The sequence below is a fragment of the Panthera tigris genome, chromosome E3 (genome assembly GCF_018350195.1).
Source record: "Panthera tigris isolate Pti1 chromosome E3, P.tigris_Pti1_mat1.1, whole genome shotgun sequence".
NCBI classification, from domain to species: Eukaryota; Metazoa; Chordata; class Mammalia; order Carnivora; family Felidae; genus Panthera; species Panthera tigris.
The window spans coordinates 18,717,185-18,732,651 of NC_056675.1; the positions used below are offsets into that span (position 1 = coordinate 18,717,185).

Genomic DNA, 15,467 nt, shown 5'->3' on the forward strand with positions numbered 1-15,467 from the left:
CAGAGAGCGGGGAAGGGGCAGAGACAGAGAAGATCCCAAGCAGGCTCCGCACCATTGGCACAGAGCTTGATCCCAGGAACTGTGAGATCATGACCTGAGCTGAAATCAAGAGCCAGATACTCACCCAACTGAGCCACCCAGGCGCCCCTCGAGTTGGGTTTACTGACAATCCAAAGAGACCTACGGGGCACCTGGGTGGCTCACTGGGTCAAGTGTCAGACTTCGGCTCCGGTCACGATCTCTCGTTTCGTGGGTTTGAGGCCCGCGTCAGGCTCTGTGCTGACAGCTCGGAGCCTGGAGCCTGCTTCGGATTCTGTGTTTCCCTCTCTCTCTGCCTCTCCCCCGCTCATGTTCTGTCTACCCTTTCTCTCAAAAATAAATATTTACAAAGAAAAAATTTTCTTTAATAAAAAAAAAAAAGGGGACCTACTCAATATAACAGAATTTTGAAAGAAGTGTTGAAAGATAGAGGGGAAAGGCTCTCGTCAAATTTTCTCCTGTTTGTTTTGTTGTGTTGTGTTGTGTTACCTCTCTCCTTCCAGTAAGAGTAGAGTTTCACTTAGTGTGTCAGCCATCCCTGTATAAGGACTTACCTCATGGTGTATAATCATTTTTGCTTGCCTATCTCTTCCACAAGTCTGTGGAGCCCCTTCAGGGCAGAAGCCGGATTTGTATTCACTTGGATTCTTTTCTACTTTCCACAACGGCACATAATTTGGGCTCAAGAAGGGTCTCTTGAACGGATGAATCAAGCATCCTAATTCTCTTCTTTGGGATGCCCCACTCAAGAGACCACTGCATCATCCTTGCGCCTGTGATACACAAACCATCCTCCGAAACAGACTCATGCACCCATTGTCCACAAACTGCATCATGAGAACTCACTTCTTCTAGCCATTACGAATTCTCCCACATGTCCATCCCACAGAACCTCACTGTGGGGTGACTCACGAGGTCCTCATTGTCGGGAAGAGAATACTTCCTCGCAGGACACCACTCAGAACTCTATGCATCTGTAACAGACACAACGGGCGAGCCACTCACACACAGAATATCACTCCTGGCTGCGGCGGGGGGCGGGGGGACGGGGGGAGGTAACTTCTCTGCTTTCTCGCTTTCCTCTTGACCCAAATACCCCCCAAATCCCAATCCTGATGCCTACGCCACTAACACACAATTACAATTCTAGGCTCTCTCTTGCCTCCCTTTTTCCTCCCTAGTCCTTCAAAACTCTTGACGTGGAAAAAATACAAACTTATCGAGGGACTCAACAGCAGTAAAGCCAAAGCTTCCCCAGGAAACTGTTTTGACTTTGGGAGCAGAAATTGCCACACCCCTAACACCTCTGTAACAGCTGCTGCTTCCACTGGCATCTAGCAAGAAAGATTTTCAAACAGAGTCAAAGGTCAGGGCCATTATGACAATGCTAGCACGAATCACTATTTACTCTATCCAGCTTTCATTTTCCCTTCTTGGGCTCACACCACCGGAGCGAGCTGGTAAGAACTAGATGTGTGCTAGATTGACAAATGTTTATGGAGAATCGACCATATGACAGGAGCCACAGCAGAGCTGGCCAAGGAAACAGAAAGACGGCAAGGACTCTCAAGGCGTTCAGTCTAATGGAGAATACTAACAACTAAACAGGAGTTGCATTATAGAAAAACAGGTGCTATGCGGACGTATGTAAGTGGCCAGGAGAGGGACTCCCAACACGTTGGAGCATCACAGAAGGTCTTTTAGAGGCAGTGACCTTTACCTGGACACCTAAAGAATGAGTAGGAGGCAGGTCTAGGGCAGGTGAGGTGAAAGGAGCTTTGGAGAATTCCAGGTAGAGGCTAACAGGGAAGAAGGCTCGGCGGCCTCTGGCAACCGAAAGGAGGCACATATGGCTGTAATTCGGCAGCGTGAAGGGAGAACCTGCTACACAGAGGAAGCCGGAGCCAAAGAGACCCTGAGTGGCTTGATAGCTTGAAAAGTCTCAGAACTTTGTGCAAAAGAGCAAACACCCCTTTCCTCATGAGATGTACAAACTGGCCAGAACGACAATGTGACACGTGTCTTGAGAGTCACTAAATACTGATTTCACAATGCATGTTACTGAGAATCCGGGGGGGTGGGGGGCAGAAAACTCCTAAGGAGTGATCTTGTAACTCATTCACAGATGCCTGCTTGAAGCTTTGGGCCCCACGACTATTCCGTCTGCCTTCCCCTTGGCACTCCCTATTCCTATCATTTTCCTACAAATGACAGGAAGGTAGGCACTGCTAGGCTGTAGGGATAGGGATCCACTCTGGAAACAGGATAAGTGCACACGGAGATAATAGGGTGGGGGTAGCAACGAAATTGAACAAAACTAAGCAAAAAGTTGGGGGGGAGGAACGAAAGTGTAAAAGGCAAATATAGAAAGCTCAAGGGGAAGTAAAAGTATTTTCAGACACACACAGAAAAGAAGTGTCCCCACGTGCTCCGGCTAAACCAAACGCCCCCTTTTACTCAACTGTTGAAAACAAAGAAGAAGAAAAAGCAATGAAAAAGTCACACTTTCATACCCCTTCTCGGAATAAGCAGTCAACGGGTACAGGACAGCTCACTGCCCTGAAAGACCTTGAAAGATTTACCCCAGAGAACACAGCACACGATAATCAACCTCCAGAGGCTCTCAAAACCACTACAAACTCCGGTCTCTTCTGTCATTTCATAATCGATCGTTTCCTGTCAAGCATTAAAGCGATACCAGACAAACCTGGAGAAGGATTTGCTCCCCAATCCAAAGTGAGAAAAGCTGTTTTGAAAGCCCCCCCTCTTTTTGTTTTTCCATTTGCCCAAGGCGTTCCCACAATTCTTTCCTCCCGGTTCCAAATGTCTACAGGTCAAGAACTTGAGCAGTCCGGTCCATTAGGGGCCACGGTTTGGAGACGGCACACCCTCCAAAGTCCCTCCAAGGGAGTCCTGAGTCTCCCTAAGCGGCTCTCTTGGGCTCTGATCGCCCCTTACTTATTGACTGCCATCAGGCACTTGGAGGTGGACGGCCGGTCGGCAGCGGCCAGGCGACCCGGAAAGGCTGAGAATGCCGCCCCCCAGAGCACCATGCCCGCCCGGCCTCAGGTACACCAGTTAGCCGAGTTTTCGCCCAAGGCAAAGCCCCGGGAGAGGGGGGCAGGCCCGGGGAAAGCATGGGTCCAGACCCCAGAGGACGATGCTCAGCGGGGCCGGGACAATGGGCGGTGGGGACCCGAGCGGGGGGGGGGGGGGGCGTCCCGGGAGGCCGGCCCGCCCCGCTGTTCCTGGGGGCTCGGGCGGCGGCCCCGAGATGGCCGCCTGGCCGCTGCGTGGCGCAGCCCTCGTCCCTGGCCCGCCGCGGACCCGGCGCGGAGCGGGCGGCCGGGCGGCCGGGGCCCCCGCGGGGCAGCGGGCCCGCCCCGGCCCGGGCCACGACCCCGACCCCCGGTCCCCGGCCCGCGCGCTCCCGGCGGGCCCGGCACGGCTGACTCACCTGCCCACGGTCTGGTTGGCGAGCTGCTTCATGCGGTTCAAGGGCAGCGGCAGCGGCGGCCCGCGGGGCTCGGGCCGAGGCGGCGGCGGCGGCGGCTGCGCCGGCTGCGACTGCTACTGCGGCTGCTGTGGCGACTGAGCGGCGGCTGCGGCTGCTATTGTGGCTGCGGCGGCGGCGGCGGCGGCGGCGGTTGGGCCGACTGCGGCTGCTACTGCGTCGGCTGCGGCTGCTACTGCGGCTGCGGCGACTGAGCGGCGGCGGCGGCGGCGGCCAAGGCGGCTGTGGCGGCTGCTGCTCCCGGACCGGCGCCACGCCCTCGCCGCGTCACTTCCAGCGGCCCCGCCCGCCGGAGGCCGCGCGGGGCCAGACGAGCGCCAGGCTCGCCGCTTGGCCCCCGCCCCCCAACCCGGGCCGCTCCGAGGAGCGCGCGGAGCCCCGCGTCCCGACGCCTCCTAGGATCCCGACTCCCGGCCCCGGCTAGGCCGCGCACCGTTGGGAGGGGGCGGCGGTTCGGGATCTCGCGGTTCCTGAGTTTTAGCTCCGCACTGGGCTCTGTGCTGACGGCTCGGAGCCTGGAGCCTGCTTCGGATTCTGGGTCGCCCTCTCTCTCCGCCCCAACCCTGCTTGTGCTCTCTTTCAAAAATGAATAAACATAAAAAAAAATTTAGGGGCGCCTGGGTGGCTCCCTGGGTTGAGCGTCCAACTTGGGCTCAGGTCATGATCTCGCAGTTTGTGAGTTTGAGCCCTGCGTCGGGCTCTGTGCACACAGCTGGAAGCCTGGAGCCTGCTTCCCATCCTGTGTCTCCCTCTCTCTCTCTCTGCCCCTTCCCCGCCCATGCTCTGTCTCTGTCTCTCAAAAATAAATAAACGTTAATAAATTTTTTTTAATTAAAAAAAACAGTGGCTTCTTCTTTTTTTGCAATAATTTTTTGATGTTTATTTTTCTTGTTTGAGAGTGAAAATGGGGGAGGAGCAGAGAGAGAGAGAGGGAGAAAGAGGACCTGAAGGAGGTTCTGCGCTGACGCAGGCGGGGCTTGAACTCCAGAGCTGAGAGGTCACGAGCCACAAGATCACAAGGCACAAGATCACAACCCGAGCCAAAGTCAGATGCTTACACTGACCGAGCCCAAGGCACCCCAAAACAGTGCTCACTTCTTACCAGGGTAGACATTGGTGGGTTTGGAGGCTCCGGCCAAAGGAAGACATAGACGTACATTTGTCTATATGGGAGGAGAGTATTCTCCAACCGCTTTGTTTGGGTGGAGGCCCACTCCATGTGGTCTGATTTACAAGTAACAGCATAAATCGGCTGAAGTAAAATTAACAACAAGGAATATGTTGCCTCCAGAACCCCCAAAATACGGAAAGATTTGAGACTTGTATGTCCTCAACAAACGTGTCCAACAAATGTCCTCACGGTAGGATGTCATACCTGTGCTCTCGGAGAAAGATGGGTAAGTTAAGATCCTGCCTGCAAAGATGACATGTGATAGCAGAAGGGTTCGGGTGGCCTGTGCATAACAGGGTAAAACATGTCCCCTTCAAGCTCAAGGGAAAGGTGGCTGAGAGGACATTGAAATGGGCGCTGAACAGAACCTATTAGCCAAATCTATAAGAAAGAGCAAAATATGTACCGTCTTTAAATTTGTTGGGATCCCAGGTGTTTTAAGGGTAGCAGGGTTTATACGGCTACTTATGGGGCACCTGGCTGGCTCGGTCGGTCGAGCGTCCCACTTCGGCTCGGGTCACAATCTCGCGGTCCGTGAGTTCGAGCCCCGCGACAGACCCTGTGCTGACGGCTCAGAGCCTGGAGCCTGTTTCGGATTCTGTGTCTCCCTCTCTCTGACCCTCCCCTGTTCATGTTCAGTCTCTCTCTTTCTCAAAAATCAATAAACGTAAAAAAAAAAAAAAAAAAAAAAAAAAAAGGAAATTAAAAAAAAATGAAATAAAATCTGAAAACGTCTGAATTCCAAAACTCATCTGGCCCCTAGGGTTTTGGAAAAAGGACCGTGGGCCTGCTGTACTTTTCACATCCATGTTTAAGAAAATAGACACACACGGCAGGTAGGAGCGTAATAATATTTGTACGTGGATTTATACTTGGATTGATTACGAGGGCATCTGCCTACATTGGAGACACAGAAACAGAATGATAAAGGCCAGACATCGCCAGTCCGACAAGACTGCGTGGTGTGCATACTGACTCTGGGACCCTATACCATAAACCCATGTCCAATCTCAGGGGCAGGGGCCTGCCGTGGACACACTGGGAACCACGACCACAGACATCATTTCCTCTTAGAATAACATGCTGCCTTCACGTGTAAAACCAATGCCATAAGGCCACACATGACCACATCTGTTTAGGGTTCATTTTGGTTCAGTGAACCATGGGCTTTCTTCACGCACCTATAAACAACCCTGTTTGATTTCACAGGAGGTAAAGTGGATGACCAGGCCACGGAAGCTCGGATTCAGAAGTCGTGGGGAGAAAACATTCCTTTCCTCCTCTGCTCTATGCAGAGGCTGGACGGGATCCACTCAGACCGGAGCGAACCAAGCACAGCCACCTCCCCTGGAAAAGGCGGAGGAAGTCGGGGTGTGGAATAGGTGAGGGGTGGAGAATGTTACCGCTGATAGAGAGAGGACACGGTGTGCGGTTTGCGACGCCGAATACAGAAAGGGCCGTCTCGCGGAAGAGAGACGCAGGCATCGTGGCACCAGAGGACTCCCCTGGGACTCACGGGCAGAGATGCCTTTGACTCACGTTGCCCCTAACGCAATGGGCTACCTCGCGAGGCAGAGACTCACTCCGCTGCTCCTGGAGAAGGTCGTTGAGAGATCCATGAGCAGGGAGGGGTCCGCAAGGAATGTACCACAGCAGGACAAGCCAGGTAGGGACCCGGGCACACTGGACGGTCGATGCCCCACCCGGACGGGACAGCACCTACGCAGCTGCAGCTACGACGACGTGTACCTGCGCGAGGGCGCGATGCCAGGCTTCGCTAGGTCTTGCAAGATTGGAGAAGCAGCAGGAAGTCCAGGTTTCCACGTGAAAACTCCCAAGTGTTCAATATGGGCCGGGCCAATGATTGTCAGAAATGCTTCCACACGTAAGAAACCGACCAAATGGAACGCACCTTCACCCTGCAGGCAAACATCACGGATCTTTGGTTTTCACGATTCACGTATCCAGAATCTCAAAGGACTCAACCAGGCTTTCCCAACCTCACCACTCTTGACATTTGGGACCAGATAGTTCTGTGCGGCGAGGCTGTCCTGGGCGGTGTAGGCTGGTCAGCAGCATCCCTGGCCTGTGTCGCCAGATGCCAGGAGCACCCCACACCCGAGCCAAGTCACGACAAAAACAAAAAAGTCTCCGGCCATTGCCAAATGTCCCCCAGGGGGCCATCCCTGGCGGGAGCCGCTGGACTAAAGCAACATCCAACTCTCAGCTTCCAGGATTTTGTGGAAGCGTCGTCACACAGAATTCTAACACGGGGTTTCTGAAAGAAAGAGTTGCCTGCGTGAAGTAAGGACTCCTATCTGCTTTGGAAGCAGAACCCTGGTTTCTGATGAACGGCAGTGCTCTTCTTAACTAGCCCGATGACCTCTTTGAGTCCTCGCTTCCTCATCATTAAACCAGGAGTAAATAACATCACCTCTGGGAGTTGCTGTGGAGAAGGCAGCGAGAGACTTGACTCAAAAGCATCTAGCCCAGCAAGTCAGCAAGCACCAAAGACATTTCATCCACACGAACCCTTCCCTGGCGGGCAGCCGGCCCAGTGTCTACAGTCGGAAACACACGGGGTCCGGAGTCACACCCCGGCCCCAAGTCCTGCCTCGGCCACTCGCTGGCCGGGCAGACAACGGCAGGTCATTTTTCTTCTCTCTAAACCAGAAATGATAACAAGCACCAGTAGGTGAGACCAGGCCAGGTGGTTCGGTACAGCGCTTGGTAAACCAAACCAGGAGACAAGTAGTGATGATTACTACTCTCGGATCTCTGAAACGTTTCTGTAAAGGACAGGACAAGCTCGTCGACACATCCAAGAACTCAGAAGGTAGTCATAGGAGGGTGGGGTGCAGGAGGAAAAAGAGAAAAATCACCACAGGAATCTCCACCTCCCCAACCTGTTACACCAGCAACTGCCCTCTGGTGACCCACAGACCAACTCTGGCCACAGACGTATTTTGTTTAGTCCCGCTCAGGGTCCTGGTGGTTGTTTTCAATTGGCATTAAATGCCACCTAATCTTCATGAAAATCCAGACTTGAGGCCTTTCTCAACAACTCCAAAGGTCGGGCCCGACAGCGGGCCCAGATTCTCACGCGGCCCTTTGGTAAGACAGGCACCGTCGGGTCCCCCACGGCCCTCACCTGGTCTAAGTCGCTCTTGTTTTCTTCTTCTTAGCCTGGCCCCCTGAGGCTTGGAGTTTGCGACCGTGACTTACCTAAAGGCTGCTACTACTACCTAGGAGAACATTCAGGCCTCCAGGGAGAGCTTCCATCTTGGCAGAAACCGACACCCAAAGAGACACTCCCTCCCAGAGCCTCGCCCACGTAGTCAAGTCTGCTATCAGGCCCCCAGATTGCTGTCCTCCTGGACTCATCGACCTCACAACCAAACGCTCAGGTTCCTCACCTTGATGCACCCCTTCCTCCACACCCTCCACGCCAACGACCATCCGCAGCTACTGGATTCTCTGCGCCACGGATTTCCAAAAAGCTCTTTCTTTCTGTTTAGCAGGACTAGAAAAGACCACACTTCCTGCCTCCTGCTGGGAAGAACACCCCGGTTATCTTGTGGGGGAGGGGGCTCAGCACTCTCCCATTCTAGGCCCCTGTGGCTTGGGTGGGGCTGACTCCATTTCCATGTCCAGGCAAAGGCCACTGACCCCATCAGATACCTTCAGAGTCAATCCTGGGGCTCTGGCCACAGTGAAAGGTATTCTTTGTCCCTCTGGGACTTGAACTGAAGATGTTGGAAGCCGGGGGGTGGAGGGGTGGGGTGGGGGGGCGATTCCTCCTTGTAGACACAGGTTACCTAAAGAGTGGAACCCCTGGATCTAGCCCTGGCTGCAACTATATTGCTTTTGGACTCTTTTCCTCACATAGGAGCCAATCAAATTCGCAGCTTGGCTTATAACAATTCCAGTTGGTTTGGTTTTGTGTGTTTTTTTCTTTTTTCGTCATTGAGACAGAGAGCGGGGAAGGGGCAGAGACAGAGAAGATCCCAAGCAGGCTCCGCACCATTGGCACAGAGCTTGATCCCAGGAACTGTGAGATCATGACCTGAGCTGAAATCAAGAGCCAGATACTCACCCAACTGAGCCACCCAGGCGCCCCTCGAGTTGGGTTTACTGACAATCCAAAGAGACCTACGGGGCACCTGGGTGGCTCACTGGGTCAAGTGTCAGACTTCGGCTCCGGTCACGATCTCTCGTTTCGTGGGTTTGAGGCCCGCGTCAGGCTCTGTGCTGACAGCTCGGAGCCTGGAGCCTGCTTCGGATTCTGTGTTTCCCTCTCTCTCTGCCTCTCCCCCGCTCATGTTCTGTCTACCCTTTCTCTCAAAAATAAATATTTACAAAGAAAAAATTTTCTTTAATAAAAAAAAAAAAAGGGGACCTACTCAATATAACAGAATTTTGAAAGAAGTGTTGAAAGATAGAGGGGAAAGGCTCTCGTCAAATTTTCTCCTGTTTGTTTTGTTGTGTTGTGTTGTGTTACCTCTCTCCTTCCAGTAAGAGTAGAGTTTCACTTAGTGTGTCAGCCATCCCTGTATAAGGACTTACCTCATGGTGTATAATCATTTTTGCTTGCCTATCTCTTCCACAAGTCTGTGGAGCCCCTTCAGGGCAGAAGCCGGATTTGTATTCACTTGGATTCTTTTCTACTTTCCACAACGGCACATAATTTGGGCTCAAGAAGGGTCTCTTGAACGGATGAATCAAGCATCCTAATTCTCTTCTTTGGGATGCCCCACTCAAGAGACCACTGCATCATCCTTGCGCCTGTGATACACAAACCATCCTCCGAAACAGACTCATGCACCCATTGTCCACAAACTGCATCATGAGAACTCACTTCTTCTAGCCATTACGAATTCTCCCACATGTCCATCCCACAGAACCTCACTGTGGGGTGACTCACGAGGTCCTCATTGTCGGGAAGAGAATACTTCCTCGCAGGACACCACTCAGAACTCTATGCATCTGTAACAGACACAACGGGCGAGCCACTCACACACAGAATATCACTCCTGGCTGCGGCGGGGGGGCGGGGGGACGGGGGGAGGTAACTTCTCTGCTTTCTCGCTTTCCTCTTGACCCAAATACCCCCCAAATCCCAATCCTGATGCCTACGCCACTAACACACAATTACAATTCTAGGCTCTCTCTTGCCTCCCTTTTTCCTCCCTAGTCCTTCAAAACTCTTGACGTGGAAAAAATACAAACTTATCGAGGGACTCAACAGCAGTAAAGCCAAAGCTTCCCCAGGAAACTGTTTTGACTTTGGGAGCAGAAATTGCCACACCCCTAACACCTCTGTAACAGCTGCTGCTTCCACTGGCATCTAGCAAGAAAGATTTTCAAACAGAGTCAAAGGTCAGGGCCATTATGACAATGCTAGCACGAATCACTATTTACTCTATCCAGCTTTCATTTTCCCTTCTTGGGCTCACACCACCGGAGCGAGCTGGTAAGAACTAGATGTGTGCTAGATTGACAAATGTTTATGGAGAATCGACCATATGACAGGAGCCACAGCAGAGCTGGCCAAGGAAACAGAAAGACGGCAAGGACTCTCAAGGCGTTCAGTCTAATGGAGAATACTAACAACTAAACAGGAGTTGCATTATAGAAAAACAGGTGCTATGCGGACGTATGTAAGTGGCCAGGAGAGGGACTCCCAACACGTTGGAGCATCACAGAAGGTCTTTTAGAGGCAGTGACCTTTACCTGGACACCTAAAGAATGAGTAGGAGGCAGGTCTAGGGCAGGTGAGGTGAAAGGAGCTTTGGAGAATTCCAGGTAGAGGCTAACAGGGAAGAAGGCTCGGCGGCCTCTGGCAACCGAAAGGAGGCACATATGGCTGTAATTCGGCAGCGTGAAGGGAGAACCTGCTACACAGAGGAAGCCGGAGCCAAAGAGACCCTGAGTGGCTTGATAGCTTGAAAAGTCTCAGAACTTTGTGCAAAAGAGCAAACACCCCTTTCCTCATGAGATGTACAAACTGGCCAGAACGACAATGTGACACGTGTCTTGAGAGTCACTAAATACTGATTTCACAATGCATGTTACTGAGAATCCGGGGGGGTGGGGGGCAGAAAACTCCTAAGGAGTGATCTTGTAACTCATTCACAGATGCCTGCTTGAAGCTTTGGGCCCCACGACTATTCCGTCTGCCTTCCCCTTGGCACTCCCTATTCCTATCATTTTCCTACAAATGACAGGAAGGTAGGCACTGCTAGGCTGTAGGGATAGGGATCCACTCTGGAAACAGGATAAGTGCACACGGAGATAATAGGGTGGGGGTAGCAACGAAATTGAACAAAACTAAGCAAAAAGTTGGGGGGGAGGAACGAAAGTGTAAAAGGCAAATATAGAAAGCTCAAGGGGAAGTAAAAGTATTTTCAGACACACACAGAAAAGAAGTGTCCCCACGTGCTCCGGCTAAACCAAACGCCCCCTTTTACTCAACTGTTGAAAACAAAGAAGAAGAAAAAGCAATGAAAAAGTCACACTTTCATACCCCTTCTCGGAATAAGCAGTCAACGGGTACAGGACAGCTCACTGCCCTGAAAGACCTTGAAAGATTTACCCCAGAGAACACAGCACACGATAATCAACCTCCAGAGGCTCTCAAAACCACTACAAACTCCGGTCTCTTCTGTCATTTCATAATCGATCGTTTCCTGTCAAGCATTAAAGCGATACCAGACAAACCTGGAGAAGGATTTGCTCCCCAATCCAAAGTGAGAAAAGCTGTTTTGAAAGCCCCCCCTCTTTTTGTTTTTCCATTTGCCCAAGGCGTTCCCACAATTCTTTCCTCCCGGTTCCAAATGTCTACAGGTCAAGAACTTGAGCAGTCCGGTCCATTAGGGGCCACGGTTTGGAGACGGCACACCCTCCAAAGTCCCTCCAAGGGAGTCCTGAGTCTCCCTAAGCGGCTCTCTTGGGCTCTGATCGCCCCTTACTTATTGACTGCCATCAGGCACTTGGAGGTGGACGGCCGGTCGGCAGCGGCCAGGCGACCCGGAAAGGCTGAGAATGCCGCCCCCCAGAGCACCATGCCCGCCCGGCCTCAGGTACACCAGTTAGCCGAGTTTTCGCCCAAGGCAAAGCCCCGGGAGAGGGGGGCAGGCCCGGGGAAAGCATGGGTCCAGACCCCAGAGGACGATGCTCAGCGGGGCCGGGACAATGGGCGGTGGGGACCCGAGGGGGGGGGGGGGGGGCGTCCCGGGAGGCCGGCCCGCCCCGCTGTTCCTGGGGGCTCGGGCGGCGGCCCCGAGATGGCCGCCTGGCCGCTGCGTGGCGCAGCCCTCGTCCCTGGCCCGCCGCGGACCCGGCGCGGAGCGGGCGGCCGGGCGGCCGGGGCCCCCGCGGGGCAGCGGGCCCGCCCCGGCCCGGGCCACGACCCCGACCCCCGGTCCCCGGCCCGCGCGCTCCCGGCGGGCCCGGCACGGCTGACTCACCTGCCCACGGTCTGGTTGGCGAGCTGCTTCATGCGGTTCAAGGGCAGCGGCAGCGGCGGCCCGCGGGGCTCGGGCCGAGGCGGCGGCGGCGGCGGCTGCGCCGGCTGCGACTGCTACTGCGGCTGCTGTGGCGACTGAGCGGCGGCTGCGGCTGCTATTGTGGCTGCGGCGGCGGCGGCGGCGGCGGCGGTTGGGCCGACTGCGGCTGCTACTGCGTCGGCTGCGGCTGCTACTGCGGCTGCGGCGACTGAGCGGCGGCGGCGGCGGCGGCCAAGGCGGCTGTGGCGGCTGCTGCTCCCGGACCGGCGCCACGCCCTCGCCGCGTCACTTCCAGCGGCCCCGCCCGCCGGAGGCCGCGCGGGGCCAGACGAGCGCCAGGCTCGCCGCTTGGCCCCCGCCCCCCAACCCGGGCCGCTCCGAGGAGCGCGCGGAGCCCCGCGTCCCGACGCCTCCTAGGATCCCGACTCCCGGCCCCGGCTAGGCCGCGCACCGTTGGGAGGGGGCGGCGGTTCGGGATCTCGCGGTTCCTGAGTTTTAGCTCCGCACTGGGCTCTGTGCTGACGGCTCGGAGCCTGGAGCCTGCTTCGGATTCTGGGTCGCCCTCTCTCTCCGCCCCAACCCTGCTTGTGCTCTCTTTCAAAAATGAATAAACATAAAAAAAAATTTAGGGGCGCCTGGGTGGCTCCCTGGGTTGAGCGTCCAACTTGGGCTCAGGTCATGATCTCGCAGTTTGTGAGTTTGAGCCCTGCGTCGGGCTCTGTGCACACAGCTGGAAGCCTGGAGCCTGCTTCCCATCCTGTGTCTCCCTCTCTCTCTCTCTGCCCCTTCCCCGCCCATGCTCTGTCTCTGTCTCTCAAAAATAAATAAACGTTAATAAATTTTTTTTAATTAAAAAAAACAGTGGCTTCTTCTTTTTTTGCAATAATTTTTTGATGTTTATTTTTCTTGTTTGAGAGTGAAAATGGGGGAGGAGCAGAGAGAGAGAGAGGGAGAAAGAGGACCTGAAGGAGGTTCTGCGCTGACGCAGGCGGGGCTTGAACTCCAGAGCTGAGAGGTCACGAGCCACAAGATCACAAGGCACAAGATCACAACCCGAGCCAAAGTCAGATGCTTACACTGACCGAGCCCAAGGCACCCCAAAACAGTGCTCACTTCTTACCAGGGTAGACATTGGTGGGTTTGGAGGCTCCGGCCAAAGGAAGACATAGACGTACATTTGTCTATATGGGAGGAGAGTATTCTCCAACCGCTTTGTTTGGGTGGAGGCCCACTCCATGTGGTCTGATTTACAAGTAACAGCATAAATCGGCTGAAGTAAAATTAACAACAAGGAATATGTTGCCTCCAGAACCCCCAAAATACGGAAAGATTTGAGACTTGTATGTCCTCAACAAACGTGTCCAACAAATGTCCTCACGGTAGGATGTCATACCTGTGCTCTCGGAGAAAGATGGGTAAGTTAAGATCCTGCCTGCAAAGATGACATGTGATAGCAGAAGGGTTCGGGTGGCCTGTGCATAACAGGGTAAAACATGTCCCCTTCAAGCTCAAGGGAAAGGTGGCTGAGAGGACATTGAAATGGGCGCTGAACAGAACCTATTAGCCAAATCTATAAGAAAGAGCAAAATATGTACCGTCTTTAAATTTGTTGGGATCCCAGGTGTTTTAAGGGTAGCAGGGTTTATACGGCTACTTATGGGGCACCTGGCTGGCTCGGTCGGTCGAGCGTCCCACTTCGGCTCGGGTCACAATCTCGCGGTCCGTGAGTTCGAGCCCCGCGACAGACCCTGTGCTGACGGCTCAGAGCCTGGAGCCTGTTTCGGATTCTGTGTCTCCCTCTCTCTGACCCTCCCCTGTTCATGTTCAGTCTCTCTCTTTCTCAAAAATCAATAAACGTAAAAAAAAAAAAAAAAAAAAAAAAAAAAAGGAAATTAAAAAAAAATGAAATAAAATCTGAAAACGTCTGAATTCCAAAACTCATCTGGCCCCTAGGGTTTTGGAAAAAGGACCGTGGGCCTGCTGTACTTTTCACATCCATGTTTAAGAAAATAGACACACACGGCAGGTAGGAGCGTAATAATATTTGTACGTGGATTTATACTTGGATTGATTACGAGGGCATCTGCCTACATTGGAGACACAGAAACAGAATGATAAAGGCCAGACATCGCCAGTCCGACAAGACTGCGTGGTGTGCATACTGACTCTGGGACCCTATACCATAAACCCATGTCCAATCTCAGGGGCAGGGGCCTGCCGTGGACACACTGGGAACCACGACCACAGACATCATTTCCTCTTAGAATAACATGCTGCCTTCACGTGTAAAACCAATGCCATAAGGCCACACATGACCACATCTGTTTAGGGTTCATTTTGGTTCAGTGAACCATGGGCTTTCTTCACGCACCTATAAACAACCCTGTTTGATTTCACAGGAGGTAAAGTGGATGACCAGGCCACGGAAGCTCGGATTCAGAAGTCGTGGGGAGAAAACATTCCTTTCCTCCTCTGCTCTATGCAGAGGCTGGACGGGATCCACTCAGACCGGAGCGAACCAAGCACAGCCACCTCCCCTGGAAAAGGCGGAGGAAGTCGGGGTGTGGAATAGGTGAGGGGTGGAGAATGTTACCGCTGATAGAGAGAGGACACGGTGTGCGGTTTGCGACGCCGAATACAGAAAGGGCCGTCTCGCGGAAGAGAGACGCAGGCATCGTGGCACCAGAGGACTCCCCTGGGACTCACGGGCAGAGATGCCTTTGACTCACGTTGCCCCTAACGCAATGGGCTACCTCGCGAGGCAGAGACTCACTCCGCTGCTCCTGGAGAAGGTCGTTGAGAGATCCATGAGCAGGGAGGGGTCCGCAAGGAATGTACCACAGCAGGACAAGCCAGGTAGGGACCCGGGCACACTGGACGGTCGATGCCCCACCCGGACGGGACAGCACCTACGCAGCTGCAGCTACGACGACGTGTACCTGCGCGAGGGCGCGATGCCAGGCTTCGCTAGGTCTTGCAAGATTGGAGAAGCAGCAGGAAGTCCAGGTTTCCACGTGAAAACTCCCAAGTGTTCAATATGGGCCGGGCCAATGATTGTCAGAAATGCTTCCACACGTAAGAAACCGACCAAATGGAACGCACCTTCACCCTGCAGGCAAACATCACGGATCTTTGGTTTTCACGATTCACGTATCCAGAATCTCAAAGGACTCAACCAGGCTTTCCCAACCTCACCACTCTTGACATTTGGGACCAGATAGTTCTGTGCGGCGAG

At 53.8% G+C, this 15,467-nt stretch overlaps 2 long non-coding RNA genes across 2 annotated transcripts; both read right to left on the reverse strand.

The window, feature by feature from the left end:
• Positions 1-500: 500 nt before the first annotated feature.
• On the reverse strand, positions 501-3,613 carry LOC122234659. Its single transcript, XR_006212545.1, has 2 exons — positions 3,497-3,613; positions 501-1,013 (listed from the first exon to the last, which is right to left on the reverse strand). It is a non-coding gene; the product is annotated as an uncharacterized LOC122234659 (long non-coding RNA).
• A 5,584-nt stretch (positions 3,614-9,197) lies between these two features.
• LOC122234660 lies at positions 9,198-12,310 on the reverse strand. The gene is made up of 2 exons (XR_006212546.1): positions 12,194-12,310; positions 9,198-9,710 (listed from the first exon to the last, which is right to left on the reverse strand). It is a non-coding gene; the product is annotated as an uncharacterized LOC122234660 (long non-coding RNA).
• Positions 12,311-15,467: the final 3,157 nt, after the last annotated feature.